This window comes from Nasonia vitripennis, chromosome 2, assembly GCF_009193385.2.
Source record: "Nasonia vitripennis strain AsymCx chromosome 2, Nvit_psr_1.1, whole genome shotgun sequence".
In the NCBI taxonomy this organism is placed as follows: domain Eukaryota; kingdom Metazoa; phylum Arthropoda; class Insecta; order Hymenoptera; family Pteromalidae; genus Nasonia; species Nasonia vitripennis.
In genome coordinates this window covers 32,055,047-32,071,281 of record NC_045758.1, presented here as the reverse complement: position 1 = coordinate 32,071,281, position 16,235 = coordinate 32,055,047, and the positions used below count along the sequence as shown (strand labels likewise).

Genomic DNA, 16,235 nt, shown 5'->3' with positions numbered 1-16,235 from the left:
TTATCGGGGATTTCTTTGCGGACAGCCTACGTGACGGGGATATTATTGCGTTGTCGATACGCGTTTATCGCTCGTTATATAACGAGCATGGATTTTCCCGTTATATTAAAAACCTATTGAGGTGAATAATTCGAGCCCGATTCGAGTCTCTTGGAAAGCGCTCGATAAGTCGCTGAATAATCAAGGAGCCGACTACATGCTAGAAAAACCGAAAAGTCGAAAAAAATACACACATACTACGAGCATCAAGAATGCACCCACGGGCTGAATAATTCACTGGTCCTCGTAAAAACACACGTACAGACACACGGGATAATTTCACAGTGTCCCACGCTTCCTCGAATGCTCTCACAGAAGGCTGAACACGCTGTAAGAACGCGAGTCGACACTTCGAATTCATTTGACATCAGCGCGGCAACGTGTGTCCAGAAGAAGCCGTCAGTGCGCGGCTATACGGCGGCAAGTGGCCCCTCGACGTACTTAGGCTAATGCGACTATGCTACACGCCGGCACCCGCTACACACAGCGGCGAGAGAGGGAGAGGAAAAAAAGAAGAAACGAAGTGCGAGCGGCTCCAGAAGGGCGTGTGATGTATTTGTAAAAAGGTGTCGGGTTGGAACTAAGGAGAGAAGGAGAGAGCGAGAGAGAATGCCCCGAGGGACTGGGCTGGTGCTGCGGAGGGAGGGAGGCTGCAACAGATAAAAGAGAATTGTATAAAACGGGCCGACGCCGCGAGCGAGATGGAGATAGGGGCTGATGCCCGTGGGGCAGTGGCTGCACCCCCTTGTGCGGAGTTCGCGCCTCTGATCTGTCAAATTTTATTTCACGCCGAGCCGCGGCTCTCTCTCTCTCTCTTTCTCTCTCTTTCTCTCTCTGCACACACAACTATATACGTGTGTGTGTGTGTGTGTGTGTGCAGCGCCAGATCCGCGCGAGATACGAGCGCCTAATGCGTCGCCAGCTCTTTGGATGTTATTACATCCACTCCCCACGTATGTAGGTACGTATACACAGGAGTAGAGCGCTGGATGTATGCTAATTGTGGATATCGTAGCGTCGCGTTATTTGCCGTTCGTTTCGTATTCATACGAGGCTTAAATACTGGACGGGGGGGGGGGGGGTAGAGGGAGGATTCGAAGCCCGCCAAGGAATTGGATGAGCACGCATATGTTTGCCGGGATCGGTTCTGCGGTTTACAACGTATAACGCGGAAAGAGCTGTCCGCTAGAAACAAGTAATACGTACTAGCGGCCCCGTGAGTAATAAAAGTATGCATGGATTTCGGGCAAGCTGATGGCTCATCTCGGCATAATCGCGCGTAATAGATTCCGACGATGTAGAAAAACAAACGAGTCTTAAACGCCGCGCGACTCGTCGACATCCGCCGGCGGGTGCCATTTAAGTAAAAGTTCGCACTCTCGTACATACCGCCGGCGCTCCTAATATAAACGAGACAATAGATGATCGCCCGACGTGAGAGAATGCGCGCATACCTCGTTCGCGCCATCGCTGCACTCCTTACACATACACACCTATCCGAAGGAGGTATCGCGCGAAACTGCATCATCGCCGGCCGGAATATCAAAGAGCCCTTTAATAAAGTCAAAATAACTCAACATTACTGTTTCTCTCGCCTGCACACGCGCATACCTATATATTTATCGATCGAAGGACCTTGTGCGTTGTGTTGTGCGCGAGTGAGAGTCAGCAGAGCCGCGAACAAACGAACGGGTCGGCCGGTATACACATACACACAAGTAAAGCGAGACAGAGCGAGAGCGCGAGAGCTTTGACACGCGGAGCACGTACGCGGGGCAAGGACCGCCGCAAGCTCCTACCCGTCGCTCCTCTATCTTGCTCTCGCTCTCTTTGCTTTTCCCTGTGTGTGTACCGTATATAGCCTCTCTATCCGCGTGTGCGTAGGTGTGCACACCTATCTACAGGCTGCGTGCGCTATTGTGCGTTTTTCTTCCAGAGCCGTATGGATTTTCTAAAAGCGGAACGCTGCCGCGCGCCGAGCTTTTTTCTTTACGGTATAGCCGCACTTTTGACTCGGCGCCGCGAGCGGATTTACTCCGAGTAGTACTGAGAAATGTATATACGTATAAGAGGATCGATAATCGTATTTACAAGCGAATTAATAACGCAGAATCGAATCCGCGAGAGTATACGAGCCGCGCACGTATAACAACGTCAATGAAGTCGTATATAATACAGTAGCGCGCTCGCGCGTCGGATGAGGATAAAATAATTACGAGAAAGGAAGTCCACACAGGCGGCGAATGAGACGAAGGTCACCATCTATCGTATATAGAACCAGCCTCTGGCATAACTATATAGACCATAAGTCGTAGAAACGAGCGAGGAACAAGCGGCCGCGTACTCCCTGTTGGGCAATAACGCCCTTCTTCGTAACATAGAGGCACAATATCGTTGTGGAAGGGCAAATAGATCACATTGCCGCGGCTAATAAGCTGCTCGGCTCTGCCTGACCGTCGACGGCGCGTGCGTTATACTTTTCCTCCCTTTTTTTTCTCTCTCTCTTCCTAGTCTCTCTCAGCGGCTCCCCTACTGCGTGTGCTATATACACCGTATATGCGCGATATGCTTTTTCCCGCTTCTCGCGAAACTCCGCGCGTCTATCAATTGTGTTATTGCTGGCTGCTGCGCGCGCGGGGTGGCAGCTCATTGTCATGCTAATGCGCCGTCGATCCGGCTCGTTACTTGGCCGAAACAGTCACACGATATATCGGGGCTTATTCTTTTTTTTCGGGTTTATTCATGGGAAATCGCGGAAGGAATGCGTGGCAGTTAATGTTACAAGCCTCTCTCTATGTAGTTTTAATTGAGAGAGGGAGTGTTTTTTTCGAGGAGACCCGTTGTTTGCACAGAAGAGAGATGATTTCGGCTTGATTCTAGACAATCTTCGGCCATTATTCGCTGCGGTTAGTGGGTGAGCCGCTTTACGGCGCTGCTGCTGCACCTGCCATTATCCAATTTGATAGAGGAGGCCGATTTTGCGGGTGCGAATAAGTGGATACTCTGTATAGTATCAAGGTAAAAGCGTCTTCTATTTTTTTCTCTATGCTGGACAAAATCGTGAGATATAATGGTATTTAGGCCTGAGACTTTGTACAAGCGAGTGAGCTGTTATTTTTAGCTTTATTCATCACCCGGACAGCGTCAAATCACGTCCCGAATGGTCGACTAGGATCAGCTTGAACATCGATTATGCCCGAAACAAGCAAATCCTCCGCTCGTAAGGCGCCCCGATAAGATCGCTCTCTCGGCACAAAAGGGTGACCAAGCAGGAATCATTACCCCCCCCCCTTCGACGAAAAAAAGGAGAGAATCGGCATTTTCGACGACGGCGTCGAGGAAAAGCCCTTCGTAATACCCTCACTCCCCCTCATCGCGTCTCGATTACCCGTCTAATTATCTGTCGGGACCCAATCCACCTCTCGGAATGGAAACTGCTGCTCTGTAGGGTCTCTCTCTCTCTCTCTCTCTCTCTCTCTCTCTCTCGGCCTTCGAATTATTCGCGCGCGAGCCGTACCCCCGTGCGAAGGTCATTGTAACGTCGTTACCACCCTTTACAGCGGCTATACTGGGACTAGCTCTCTCGACTCGATAGACTTAGCAAAGGAACGATTGCAGCAAGTCTAGTTTCTCGGCCGATTCTTCTTCGGACTCGAATTGCGCCGAGTAATTGGATTTCGCAGTCGATCTTCTCTCGCGGGTGAAAAAAGGAGCGATTATACGACGCCGTCAACGAAAATTCAGCGACGTGTAATAGGACGAAAGTCGCTCTCCTCAGCAGAAAATACATTCCGATGCTCGAGTCGTCGAAAGTAGAAGACAATCAATAGTGCCTCGTCATTAAGGAGAGAAACAGAGTCTCCCCGAAACGGACTGCGTTATAGTTCGTTCGCTCTCCGGCCTTAGCCTAAGAACAGGGACAGAGAAAGAGAGAGAGAGAGAAAGAGAGAGAGAGAGAGAGAGAGAGAGAGAGAGAGAGAGAGAGAGCCAACGACGGGTGACTGAGAGGAAACGTGCAGGACGGACTGCCTTTCGTGGCTCGCATACTGATTGGCCTCTTCGACTTTGCGTCTCTCTCTCTCTCTCTCTCTCTCTCTCTCTCCTTTCGCTATATGTATACACACACACTATCGAAAGGGATCTTACGATCTCCCTCTCTCCCGTACAAACTTTGTCGCTTTCGCCTTACAGCGAATTTCTCCGATAAAGGAAGAAGGAGGAGAGGGGGGGGGGGGCAGAAAAAGAGGAGCAAGCAACAACGAGAGCAAGAGAGGAAAATTGCTTGCGCTTTTATTACGCGTTTTGCCGAAATTTCCTTTCTTGCGCAAATATAGTTGACGAGGAAGTGCCTATGCGCCACCTATATCGTCGCTGGTCAGTTAATCGATACTAGCAACCGTTTCATCGCATTCTTCCCTCTAAAATTTCATCTCCCCGGAGAAACGACGAAGACCTCCTACGAAAACTCGAGAGAGCTGCACACACTACCACTCTATATTACACTCCGGACAATTACCTTCCTTCAAAACTGCCGGTACCTACGCGCCAGTTGGAATAAACGCCCGAAGCGATTCTCTCTCGAAGAGGAGGAAAGAAAGAAGGAAAGATGCAGAAGCGGGGTCAGGATATAACGCGTACCTACTATATAAGTGGGTACCCACTTGTGAATTGGCTGTTCGTCTACCCCCCGCTTCTCTCTGCCTCTCGCTCGTTCCACTCGTTGGATCATCGCCGCGCGCGTTCGACGAAAATTCGATCATTATGATTGCTTATGATGTAAATGATGCCCCGCGGCAGCAATTGTTTCCACTAGAACGACCCAGTGTGTGGAGAGGCTGCTGCAGGCGGCGCCGCGCGACGGTCAGCGCGTGTGTGTGCATTACGCTTTTGTTACGGCTCGTTTTTACTGTTATATCACTCGATTGCCCGGATTCTTTGTGCCGTTTGATTGAAAAATTTCGCCTGATTATCCGCTACTGCGCAGTGTTTCTCCGGTAAACAGGAAATATTGTCTTTCGATATCGAGCATCGGAATAACGGCGATAATAAACGAGCTGACGTTCGAGGATTCCAAAAGGTGCACACACGCAGAGCGAAGATTAAAAGACGAAACTCGCGCGCGCAAGGAAAAAGCCCCGCATTTCTCCATAAAAGCGTAGGCAGAGAGCAGCACGGCGGCGGCGGCGGCGGCGGCGTTTGCGCTAAAGACACCCCTCGAGGCTCGAATCGTCCCGGCTAATTTGGCCCGGGCTGTTTTACGACCGCAATTTCAAAATCCACCGCAAAAACGCGAGGTATATTTAGGCTCGTGCCCTCGCCCCCTCTCTACTCTCGTTATAACTCAAAAGTCCTACTAGGACGAAAAATGAGGAAAAAATCGCGGATTTGCGTGGGCAGGTATAGGCGCATACACGCACACGCGCGTATACACGCGCACACAGGTGGGTTGAGTCATTATACGTAATTTCAGAACACGCGTGCGGGCGACTTAATTTCATTAGGGATAAAGATCGTCATTATTCCCTCGACGACCCGCCCGAAAATTGCAGCCCGGCACTCTTTCGTTTCCGCGAAAATGCCTGACGGATTTTTGATATATCGAGAGAGAGAGAGAGAGAGAGAGAGAGAGAGAGAGAGAGAGAGAGAGAGAGAGAGAGAGAGCTGCTGCTGCGCTCGGGAGAGATTAGCCGTATATACGCGCGTTCTCGGAAGCGTTCGCAGGTCCAAATATAATCGATTCGTATTTGACGCTAATCGCGTGTGAACGAAGCTCGGCGTTATGCGCGTCGAAAACGAAGAGAAACCGAACGATAATAATAAGAAAATGGCGCACATCCGGTCGATGGATGTATAGATCGGCTATATCGATCCGGCGTCGCGTAACTCACGCAGCGGGACAGCCGAGTTTTTCTGGGCCGCGTGACAAGAAAGAGAGGAATCCTTCGGACTGATCAGCTCGCGCGACCTGTCGGGAAAGTAGGCGCACGCACAAGTATAAAACTGTCTCGAGGGAGAGGAGGTCCTCTGTCGATGCGCGCATTCTTGCGGCCCGATTTTTATCGCATGACGCGCGAGGGCATATAATATACGGCGAGTGACGCAGGATGGATTATTGTTCGCGCGGAAGCCCATTGTTTCACCTTATCCGACGCGCTGCATTCGTTACTCTCTGGCGTCATATTTTCCGGCGCTTTTGGTAATGGAATGGTTTCTTTCTATAGAGGCGTTGCTACTTTTTCCAATCCATAACTCGATTGAAGCTATTTTTAATAGCAGTCGGCCGGACGGTATAAAGACGTTCAAGCGAGCGAGAAAGCACGAGAGCTACCGGTCTCTCGGATAGATTGTTGTCGCGCGGTCGTATTACTTATATTACCTATCACTCGGCCAATCTACGGCGCTCGTCGATCGCGCTGGTACAGGGACTAATTGTTGTCTCTAATTGACAAAGTTCTCACAGGCTCTCTCCCTCTTGAGCTTTATAAGATAACTAGTATTAAGTCCTCCGGGATAAGTTTTTTTTCCGCCTCTGCTCCCGTATATAAATTGAGCGAGGAGAGAGAGAGAGAGAGAGAGAGAGAGAGAGAGAGAGAGAGAGAGAGAGAGAGAACTCTGTGGAAGAAAAATCCGGCGGCATTCTTCGCTAAAACGTACTTAATGACACAAAGCAATTAACGCGGAGCGTGCAGCGTTGTTGTTCTCGCCGGGCTTCCGAGAAATTCTCCGATACACACGCGAGAGGCACGTATTTACTTGTATTTCATGGCTTTTTGTACGCGTAGATCGAGCGAAGCATTGATACGACAAATCTAGGAGTAATTCCCGATGCTTATCTCTCGCGCATAGTCGCGCGGAAAAGAAATGAACATCTGCAAATATCTCAATTAGGCGGTATACAATGGGCGCCGCTTTTGCCGCGCGCACGCGATAGAAATGCAAATGTGCATGCAGCGCGCTCTCTCGCGAGTAATTGTCAGTGGCGGGAATCGCGCGCCAGAGTATTTTCTTTCATTGTATGCGCGCGAGAGGGAGATTCGAGTACACACGTCGCGGAATCGGCCAGAAGTTATGCATTATCGCGAATTAACATTTTAATCGTTCCCACTACTACTACACACGTCTTACAAAACGAGCGCCAGTACATCGCAGTGCAGACGACAGCTGTCAAATAAATGTTGGAAAAAAAATCGCTAGCCGAGCGAATTTCGAGTGTACAGCGGGCGAACGGGGGTCGCCCCTCGCGAAGCGGAATATCCCGGGAGCCGCCTCTGGGCAGAGAGTCGGTGAGAGCGCGCGTCCGATTTTCCAGAGTTTCGAGTTCTCGAGCCTCATCCTGTTCGTTTATACGTAGTATATGTGCTGTGTGTACGTGTGTGGGGGACGATCGATAAGTCATCGCGCTGACGGCTCGCCGGAACGAATTTCGCTGACGCCCCATCAGCGCCAGAACAAAGCGAGCTGACGCCTCCAAAGTAAATATCTCTCGATTTTATACGCGCGAGAGAGCCTATTTCTCTCTATACCTCATCCGCGCGTTTGTTGTTGCCGTTCGAGTGTGTTTGGGCCGTGTGCTGCAGGAGTTTATACGCGATGAGCTTTGAATTACGAAGCTAATGGGTGTAAAATTTTAAATTCAATCCGATCTTCCTGTCTACACACACATGCAGAGGGAGCATAAATACAAGCTCGTCGCGATCCCGATTATGTGAAATAAATCACCGCAACATCTGCTCGTTTCCCCAGATTCCACTTTTTAAGCCAAAGGCGTGCGCCTGTCCGTCATCTTAATTTTTCACGCGCGACACATCCCTTTCAGCGCACGCGAGAGCTAGCCCATGCGTACACGCAGTGTATAGCGCGCGTATTCCCCCTTCTGTGGCTCGGGGCGTCGTCGGCAGAAAATTTTCACTGGGGTGGATTTCGCGCGTCAATGGCTTATTAAGAAGCACTTGTTTAAAGGCACCCTCATCGAGCAGAGAGAGAGAGAGAGAGAGAGAGAGAGAGAGAGAGAGAGAGAGAGAACGAACGCCTCGAGCCAATACTGCTCTCTCCGGCGACCGCGAGACTGGAAATATAAATGGATGAAACGCCCGGGCCGACTCGCTCTCTCTATATATGGCGCGGGGTGAACCACCCTTTGCGGCACGTCGTGTCGCCGTAATTGAAGTTATTGCAATATTGTGTTCTGTCAGGCCGTCTGTCCGCGCGGCAGCGGTGGCGGCCGAGAGAGCGCGCGCGTCAAGTTTGCGGGATTGTGTAACGTGCCACGCCCGCTTTAATCCCGCTGTCACAAGCTAATACGGCCAAATATAGAGACGCCGTGATTGCGAGACTCGGAATATTTTCTATTTCTCTCGCGTCTCTATCTCGCCGTGAAGACGAGAGAACCTTCCGTTTTTTACTGATCCGTGCACCGCGGAAAAAACCATGGAGACTCGGGGCAAGTGCAGTCTTTTGTCGAGAGAAGAAGAAGAGGGCGAGCGGAAGAAGATACAGGGAGTTCCCTTTTGTGTGTCGGACTATCCGCGCGTTAATGTATGCAGCGAGTTTCTCTCGCTCGGCGATGACTCTCCTATACCCACACGAGAGCCAGACATATCCACCCACGCGCTCGTTCGGCTTTATTGAATTTTGGGACCGTTTGAGGGCTCGGGACGATATACACCTATAAAGAACAGCTCGGAGGAGCGACGAAGAGAGAGAGAGAGAGAGAGAAAGAGAGAGAGAGAGAGAGAGAGAGCGAGAGAGTAAAAAGTCCGGGGCGCTGCCAATCAAAATTAATTCGCGTCCCGCTCTCTGTATTGCTTTTTAAAATATAACTGCGGTTTGTTAGCCGTCATTCATGCGGCAGATTCAATTTTTCGCGCGTCATGTTGTGAGTCCGGTTTTTTTTCGGCTATTCCTCTCGCTCTCTTTTTATACTTCTACAGGCGCGAGCTTTTTCTCGCCCCGAGAACACAGTCGCTCTTTGATTACACCAACTAGAGTGAGTTATCAATTGGCCAGGCGGTCCATAAATCGGCCAAACGATAAAGTATTCGCGCGTGTCGCTGCGAGAAAGAAAAACAGGTGGCGAGAGGGATCGTCTATTCGGCCGTGTGTTGTTGCTATTCAACTGGTTATGGATGGCGCGATAAAGCACGACGCACACGGCGCGGCCAGATACGCCGGAGAGACCAATTAGCCCGTGTGCCAAGTAACGTTTCTGCGGCGATCGCAGGAACGGCTCCAAACGACGTTTTAAGCCGAAAGAGAGAGAGAGAGAGAGAGAGAGAGAGAGAGAGAGAGAGAGAGAGAGAGAGAGAAGAGCAGAGAGAGGCGCAAAAAAGCCGAAGAGCGCGTACATAACTCAGATTCTTGGCTCTGGATTCACGGGGTGTTAGTGCGCGCTGAAATATTTTCGCCGAGCGTGACTTACGATAACCTGCCACAACGTGAAATATGCGCTTCCGGCAATGCTGTATGTCCGCGCACAGCCGAGCGAGCGAGAGCGAGTGTAGTGGAAAGAGAGAAGAGAGTCGGGTGGCATCGCTTCTTTTTCGCATTCGTCAGGTTCTACCGCCAGGGCTCTTATGCTGCTGTCTTCGCAGAGACAGGGAGAGAGAAAAAGTTATGAATAATTGCCGGGAACGGCGATGTCGAAAATCTGCGCGGATTACTTATTCGAATAGGTGAGTGAAATTTACGCTTAGCTCACTGATCGTCTTACATTTTCTTAAATTAAAAAAACACTAACCTTTGCATCAGTCGCTGAAACCACTGCTACATCGTCTTCGATGCACAAGAGGCCTCGTCCTCCATCCCGAGATTCTCGTCCCAAATAGCTCAACAAAAACCATCCTTCTCCGTGTAAGTACAACCAAACAGGCCAATCAGCTGATCTCCCACGATCCCGAGCGCCCTCTAAGCGCACGATTATCTCGCGCATGCGCACAGCGTATACTACACCCGCCCGCGGCGCGACTCTCTCTCCCGACGGTAGTGGCTGGCTCGCGCGCTCTAGCCGAGTGCTATCTGCGTGCAGCGCCGGCCAAACGAGAGTCGGAGAGAACCGGCCGGAGTATGCTAAGTAGCTACACCCCTGCAGCCGGTACGTCCCCCCTCCTCCTCCCCGTCGTCGTCGGTACTTTGCCGCCCCTCTCTCCCATCGTCGCTGCCGCCGCGCGGCTCTCTGCTTCGGCTTCCTTTCTTTCCGCGCGCGCGAGAGCACGTATCTACTCTCCTGAATTACTTTTATGTGCTTTGGCCCCGGATTAGCGCGAGGCTTGACCAGAGAAAGAGAGAGAGAGAGAGAGAGAGAGGGAAGAGTTTATTTCCTTATCTACTGCGCGACTGGCGACGCGGAGCTACTCGGGTATAATGAGAGTAGTGCGCCGCAGAATTTGCTGCGAGCTGTTTTTGGGAATTGAATGGCGCATCGTAAGCGTATATAGGGCAGAGACGGGGTAAGCTTCTACTCGGTATTAAATATTGCCGAGTCGCCGGGACTGTAAGTCAGAGAGGGCTGCGGTCTTATTCTCCGAGCTGGATGTACGTATATATTTTCTACTTATTTGCGCCGCCGGGAGGAAAAGGAGAGAGAGGGATAAGTAGATTAGGGCCGGATCCGCCAGACGAACGTTTGAGTTTTCTCGGCGCTGATGGAAACACGTTGGAATTAAGGATGATTGCGGCGCTGCTGCTGCAGGAAAGTTGGTTGTTTAGTCGCGAATTGAAAGAAAAAAATGAGGAAAGTTGGGCAACGAGAATAAGAGAGAGAATGAGAGAGAAAATTGTACACGTATACCCGTTTAAGCGTATACACACTCGAGGCGCAGGCATCGATGAAATTGATTCGTTCGCTTATGCAAATCCGAAACGACGAGATGAGTGTGTTTCCAGCGCCACTTATGCGGAAAGGGCGTGCGCGATGATTACAATAATCAGTCGTGCAGACATCGACTTCCGACTTTTTTCGACTGATCAATACAGTCGGACGGACAGAAAGAGAGAATACACAGGCTGCTGTAACGTGACGATTAGCCGCTCCGGGATCTCGTGATGTGAGACACGTGCCTCAATCAAAACACACGAGAGAGAGAGAGAGAGAGAGAGAGAGAGAGAGAGAGAGAGAGAGAGAGAGAGAGCGCGAAAGGAGAAGAGGGAGAGGAAGAAGACGGCAGCTCGCTCGCTCGCGCGCGTGTAACCTATTATAATGGCGCGAGTCGCGTCTCTTTTGCATTCTTGCCTTCCACGTTTGAATACATTACCGCGAGCGGCCAGAAGAAGGATCTATCATCGCCTCTTTATATTAATCCTTCGCGGAAATTTCAGGGGATCGATCTCTACTCTCTCCCGTAATTAGTCCGATCTCTATCTTTTCCCTCTGCGCAGTCGCTGAATTATTCACGAGTCTCTGCTTTATTTACACGTGGCTGTCTTTCTATTAAAATCGCGTTATAGGTCGAGCGAGATGCGTATGCGGTGAATTATCGACGCTTCGAAAGCGCCCCGAGAATTGAAACATCAGAATTCTCCACACCGGTTTTTCATCATACATTATTCCTTCTCGGCGATAGTTTATCACGAAGTGTATACATTGTCCCCATAGCGCGCGAAAGTTTAAATCCCCGCGCGCCGCTATAAATACCCCGAAGATTTACATGCGCCGAAGCTATATACTCTCCCTGCGGCTCTTCAATAAAAACTCGAAGAATAAACATTCCGCCGGTGTAAACAAAGGAAAAATCATGAATGAACGCTCGATTTTTGTTGCCCCGCGCTGCACAATCCCCCTCTTTGTTTCCACTCTTTCTCTCTCGCGTGTACACATCCTCCTGCGGTCATTGTATATAAAATCACGCGGCAGAGTCCTCTGTGTGCTCTTTTTTTTCGGGGTATACGCGGAGACTTGAAGCTGCAGCAGCTCGATATCCTCATTATTCCGGCGGCGGATGAGACAACGCTGCTAAGGAGGGAGAGAGGAGCGAAGGTAGGGAGGAGGAGAAGGAGATGCTTATTAGCAATTGTAATGCACAATCGCGGAATGCAGGGGAAGCCGGCGATGCCTTGATACGGCGACGCCGGTACACGTGTTCCTTCTAACACGACTCTCGAATCTTGGCGCGCTCGGCTCTGCTGGTGGTTAATCGATGTTCCGACGCCTATCTCGGATTCTTCGAATATTAAGTGCGCGAAAAATTAGTCAGGCTGCCGGCTGCGGTGAGCGGGGTAATTTTTGCGATCTTAAAAGATTGGCTCCGGGTAGTCAGTCGCTTTCTTTTTTTTCGCGTCTATACATATACTTTACGACGTAATATGCATACAATGATTGATTCGGCGGTGAGAAAGACCGACAATCATATTTCTCATCATAATTAAATTTAACGACGCAGCTTCAAAGACCAGTAGTATAATATTATCTGCCCGCATGACCACATAAAGCTCAAATTACACGCAAGTACGAATCGGGATAAATAGCTCGCCTACGATACGCCATCGCTACAGGTGCCATTACAATATAACAACACAACCGACAGAGAGCTGACCGGCCATAGACATTCCGCCGAAAGGCGATTGATCGCTCATAAAGGACACGCCATCAGTCCGGCCTATAAGCGATCCCAACAGCTCCGAGGCACGAGTGCAAGTCACGGCCTATGTGTGTGTAATACCCACACACACACAGACTACCGCGCACACTTTGCTCGCGAGATGTATCAGCGCATAGCATCTAACGCAAGCTACACACATAAGAGAGAGAAAAGAGAGCAGCAGCTAGCCGCCCGTTAAGGCACTATCGGCATCGGCTATCGCGCCGTTTAATGCCGGCCACTTATAGGGCACGTGAAAAACCGATTCGCGGAATATAATATTTCAAAAGCCGGCGCGTACGTGTGGCTCTACGGCCGGATTTTCAGCCTGCTTATGCGCAAAGTTGCGCGTACGGTGTTTGTGCGTATAAATAAGGACAATAACACACGTTATTAGCGGTGTGCGGCTCGATTTTATAAGGAAATATCATCTTCGTGTGCGCTGCGGTGGTGCGTTTGGGAGAGAGATTTTATCGTTTTCGCACAGAAGCAGAGCTATATAGAGGAGAGTCTAGTGATATTTTATGCGGCGAGGTTTACGCAAGAGCGTCGTTTTTAATATTCAAATGATCCATTCGATTCAGTATTGCGGATTTTGCGCCGAGGAAAGGAGCCAGATTATACAGTCAAAATCTTTTTTATCGGCTGTTCATCAGGGCACAAACCCTCGGCAGTTAAAACCTCGATGAACAATGTAGCGCCAACCCAATGGGAATAAAATTCATAAATCAAGCAAAATGAGTCCTAATAAAATCGTAAAACCGCAGCGCGCGACTAATGAAATAATTCCCGAGTACGTAAGCGCGCGCGCGCGATTGAAATATGCACATACCAGACGCGCCGGATTAATTGTTTTAATGGGCCGCCGTCTTGCCATTACGAGGAGCAATAACAATATAGAAAGCGAACAGGTTCTGCTAATGTTACCACGTGACCGGCCGCTCTCTCTCTCTCTCTCTCTCTCTCTCTCTCTCTCTCTCTCTCTCTCTCTCGTATACACACGCCTGCACGCGCACATTCGATTTCATTACACGCCACGAGAGAGAAGGGTTGAGCGAATAACGAAGCTCTCTCGCGAGACTATACTGCTGCTGGTAATTGCAAAATCTTTGTCGTCGTACTTTTTCATCCGCGTCGTTGTCGAAATTTTCAGCGCGCTTCAAAGGCGAATAAAATTTTCCACTCCTCGCAGCATTGTGCGAAGCAATTTTCCAGCGCACCCCCCCAACGTGACGTTTGATGTCAGACGCGCGCAGAGCATCAGCGGCATAGTAGTATAGTCTCCCCTTCTTTTCGCCCTTAGTCAACGACGTTAACCCGAAGTGAATGGACCACACTGGGCTGTATACGTATATATACACGAGGGGGGTAGGTTTTAACTTTGCCGCGGCGACTTGACTGTGCGCAGCCGCCGCCGCCGCCCCCCAAAGCGTTATCTATTTTGACAGCGCGGTACGCCCGCGCGGTCTGTCGTCCGGTGCTCCTCTCTCTCTCTCTCTCTCTCTCTCGCTTCTGGGTAATTGCGTTTTAACTATACGTATGTAGATAGGCTTGCTGGAACTCTTTTTTTCTCATTCTCTCTCTGAGCCTTCACCCTCTCGCAGTGGTGCCCCTTGCGGTGGTGTGTACGTACTGGCTGCGCCGCCGCTGCTGTAAGTATCGATTGCTTCGGCGGAAAAAAGGAAAGTTTCCCAGCGCGGCGTTTATGCAAATTTCCCGCGGAAGCTCTCCGGCTTTATTAATTTTTTAATCTTTTTTTGCTCCTCTTTGATATTTGCGCGCAGTGGGAGAGGAAAAGTTGCGTCGTGCGAGAAATATTTTCTGAATTTTTGATCTCGTCGCGTGCGCCACCGCTATATTCTCTTTTGATGAGGCTTGATTAAAGCCGGGACGCTTTATTGTTGTTCCGAAAGTTGCGGCGTATGTAACGTTCGAGCCAGATTTCGTCACGTTTAATTACTCCATAAAATCGTCCGCGCACGACGATGACGAGCGTTCGTCTGCTGCGCGCGAAGTAAGTTCAGCGATTCCGTGTCGTGAGCTCTCAATTTACCGAACTATATGTCTGCCAATTAAAACGACCGCTATTGGATTTTGCTTAATTAACGTTCGGTCTACTTTTTTCCCGCGACGATCGCCGGCGAGTTTTTCAATCATCCACAATGTACCGAACTTTCCAACTCAATTAATTTCCTCGGTTCTCCGCAAAATCTTCGTTTCGTCATCGGATCCGATCGTGTGTATCGATTGAAAAGCAGCTACTAGCGCGCCCAGAAAAAAAGGAGAGAATACTTCCAACGCAATCGAGTGACGGGCAAAAAGCAAACAACAAAAGGGTTCGGCAATATCCATACACAGATAGGACGAGAGAAGGAGAGAGAGAGAGAGAGTATAAAAAAGAGAAAAGACGCGGCTGGGTCGTCGTCGGTATATCGGCGCAAGTGTCCGTTAAGCTAAGCGGATCCTCGATAATCCGGATTACGTATTTGCCCTGCCATCTCGATCTCTCGAGCTATACACAGTGGGAGAGAGAGAGAGAGAGAGAGAGAGAGAGAGCCGAAGACGCATTTGCGCTCGTCGACAAACATCGGCTCCCGGTTTAACGACGTTGTTGCTCTCGCGAGCTGAAAATACACTTATGGGGATGTGTCTGTATACCCCATTGGCGAACGAAAATCGATAGCTCGAATTTTTCGCAACAGAATTTTCAACCGACTGGAAACACAGTAGTGCGTCGAATCCGAACGGTAAAAAGTCGGGCGCGCGCGAGATTGACGCGCGCAGAGAGCCGATAAAATCCGCCATTTAAATCCATCGAAGGTACTTAGTGCCGACGCAGGTGCGCCTAGTAGTCCACTCTCCTACTCTAATTTACCCGCCAACGCGCGCGCAACTCTCCGGTTTCCATTACCTATACCTAGGTGCAAAGGTAAAACATGGAGCTATTGAAAATAATCCATTTTCTGGACTCGCCTAAAAATATGACGGGCAATATTATCGGCATGTGCTTCTCGCTCTCTCTCGTCGTCACATTATAAATGCGCGAGCACACAGATCGATATAGCCGCACGCGCCCTCTCTCCGATCTTTAAACGCTGCCATTAGCGATTGCGTGCAGAGGAGAGAGAGATGGAGGAGGGGGTCGCAGCAGCAGCAGCAGCAGCAGAGCAGCGGCGGCAGCAGCTACCGCGCTCGCGATCAAATGAATATGATGAAAGAGTGGCGGCATTAGGAGAACGTGCCGTGCATACTGATTTGCGGCTGATTGATTGGACCCCTTTACCCCTGGCACAAAGCTGCTGCAGCTACCTACTACCCTCTCTCTCTCTCTCTCTCTCTCTTGGTCGGAGCAAACCTCGTTGCGATATTATCAAGCGTTCCATTGTTGTCGCACCACCGACGCGACTGCTCTCCGTGTGTGTGGGTGTGTGTGTGTGTGTGTGTATGGGTAGAAGTCGCGCACGCGTTTACGCGAGAGAGAGAGAGAGAGAGAGAGAGAGAGAGAGAGAGAGGGAGACCGCGAATTTCACAGGTTTCCGCGGGCAAGATCAAGATATGTTTACATTCACTTTGTACCTTGGTAATGGCGGAATAAGAACAATGCACAGAGCAAAAAAGCCGCGC

At 50.2% G+C, this 16,235-nt stretch overlaps 1 long non-coding RNA gene across 4 annotated transcripts in view; it reads right to left on the bottom strand.

Annotated features, from left to right (window-relative positions):
• Positions 1–16,235, bottom strand: part of LOC103315844 — a 373,598-nt gene that overhangs the window by 103,714 nt on the left and 253,649 nt on the right. The window contains exon 1 of one of the 4 annotated variants that reach the window (XR_004226838.2): positions 9,776–10,046. The exons of the other annotated variants lie outside the window; for them this stretch is intronic. This is a non-coding gene — a long non-coding RNA (uncharacterized LOC103315844). Of the gene's footprint in view, positions 1–9,775; positions 10,047–16,235 lie in introns of those variants that run through there. 4 annotated transcript variants of the gene reach the window in all.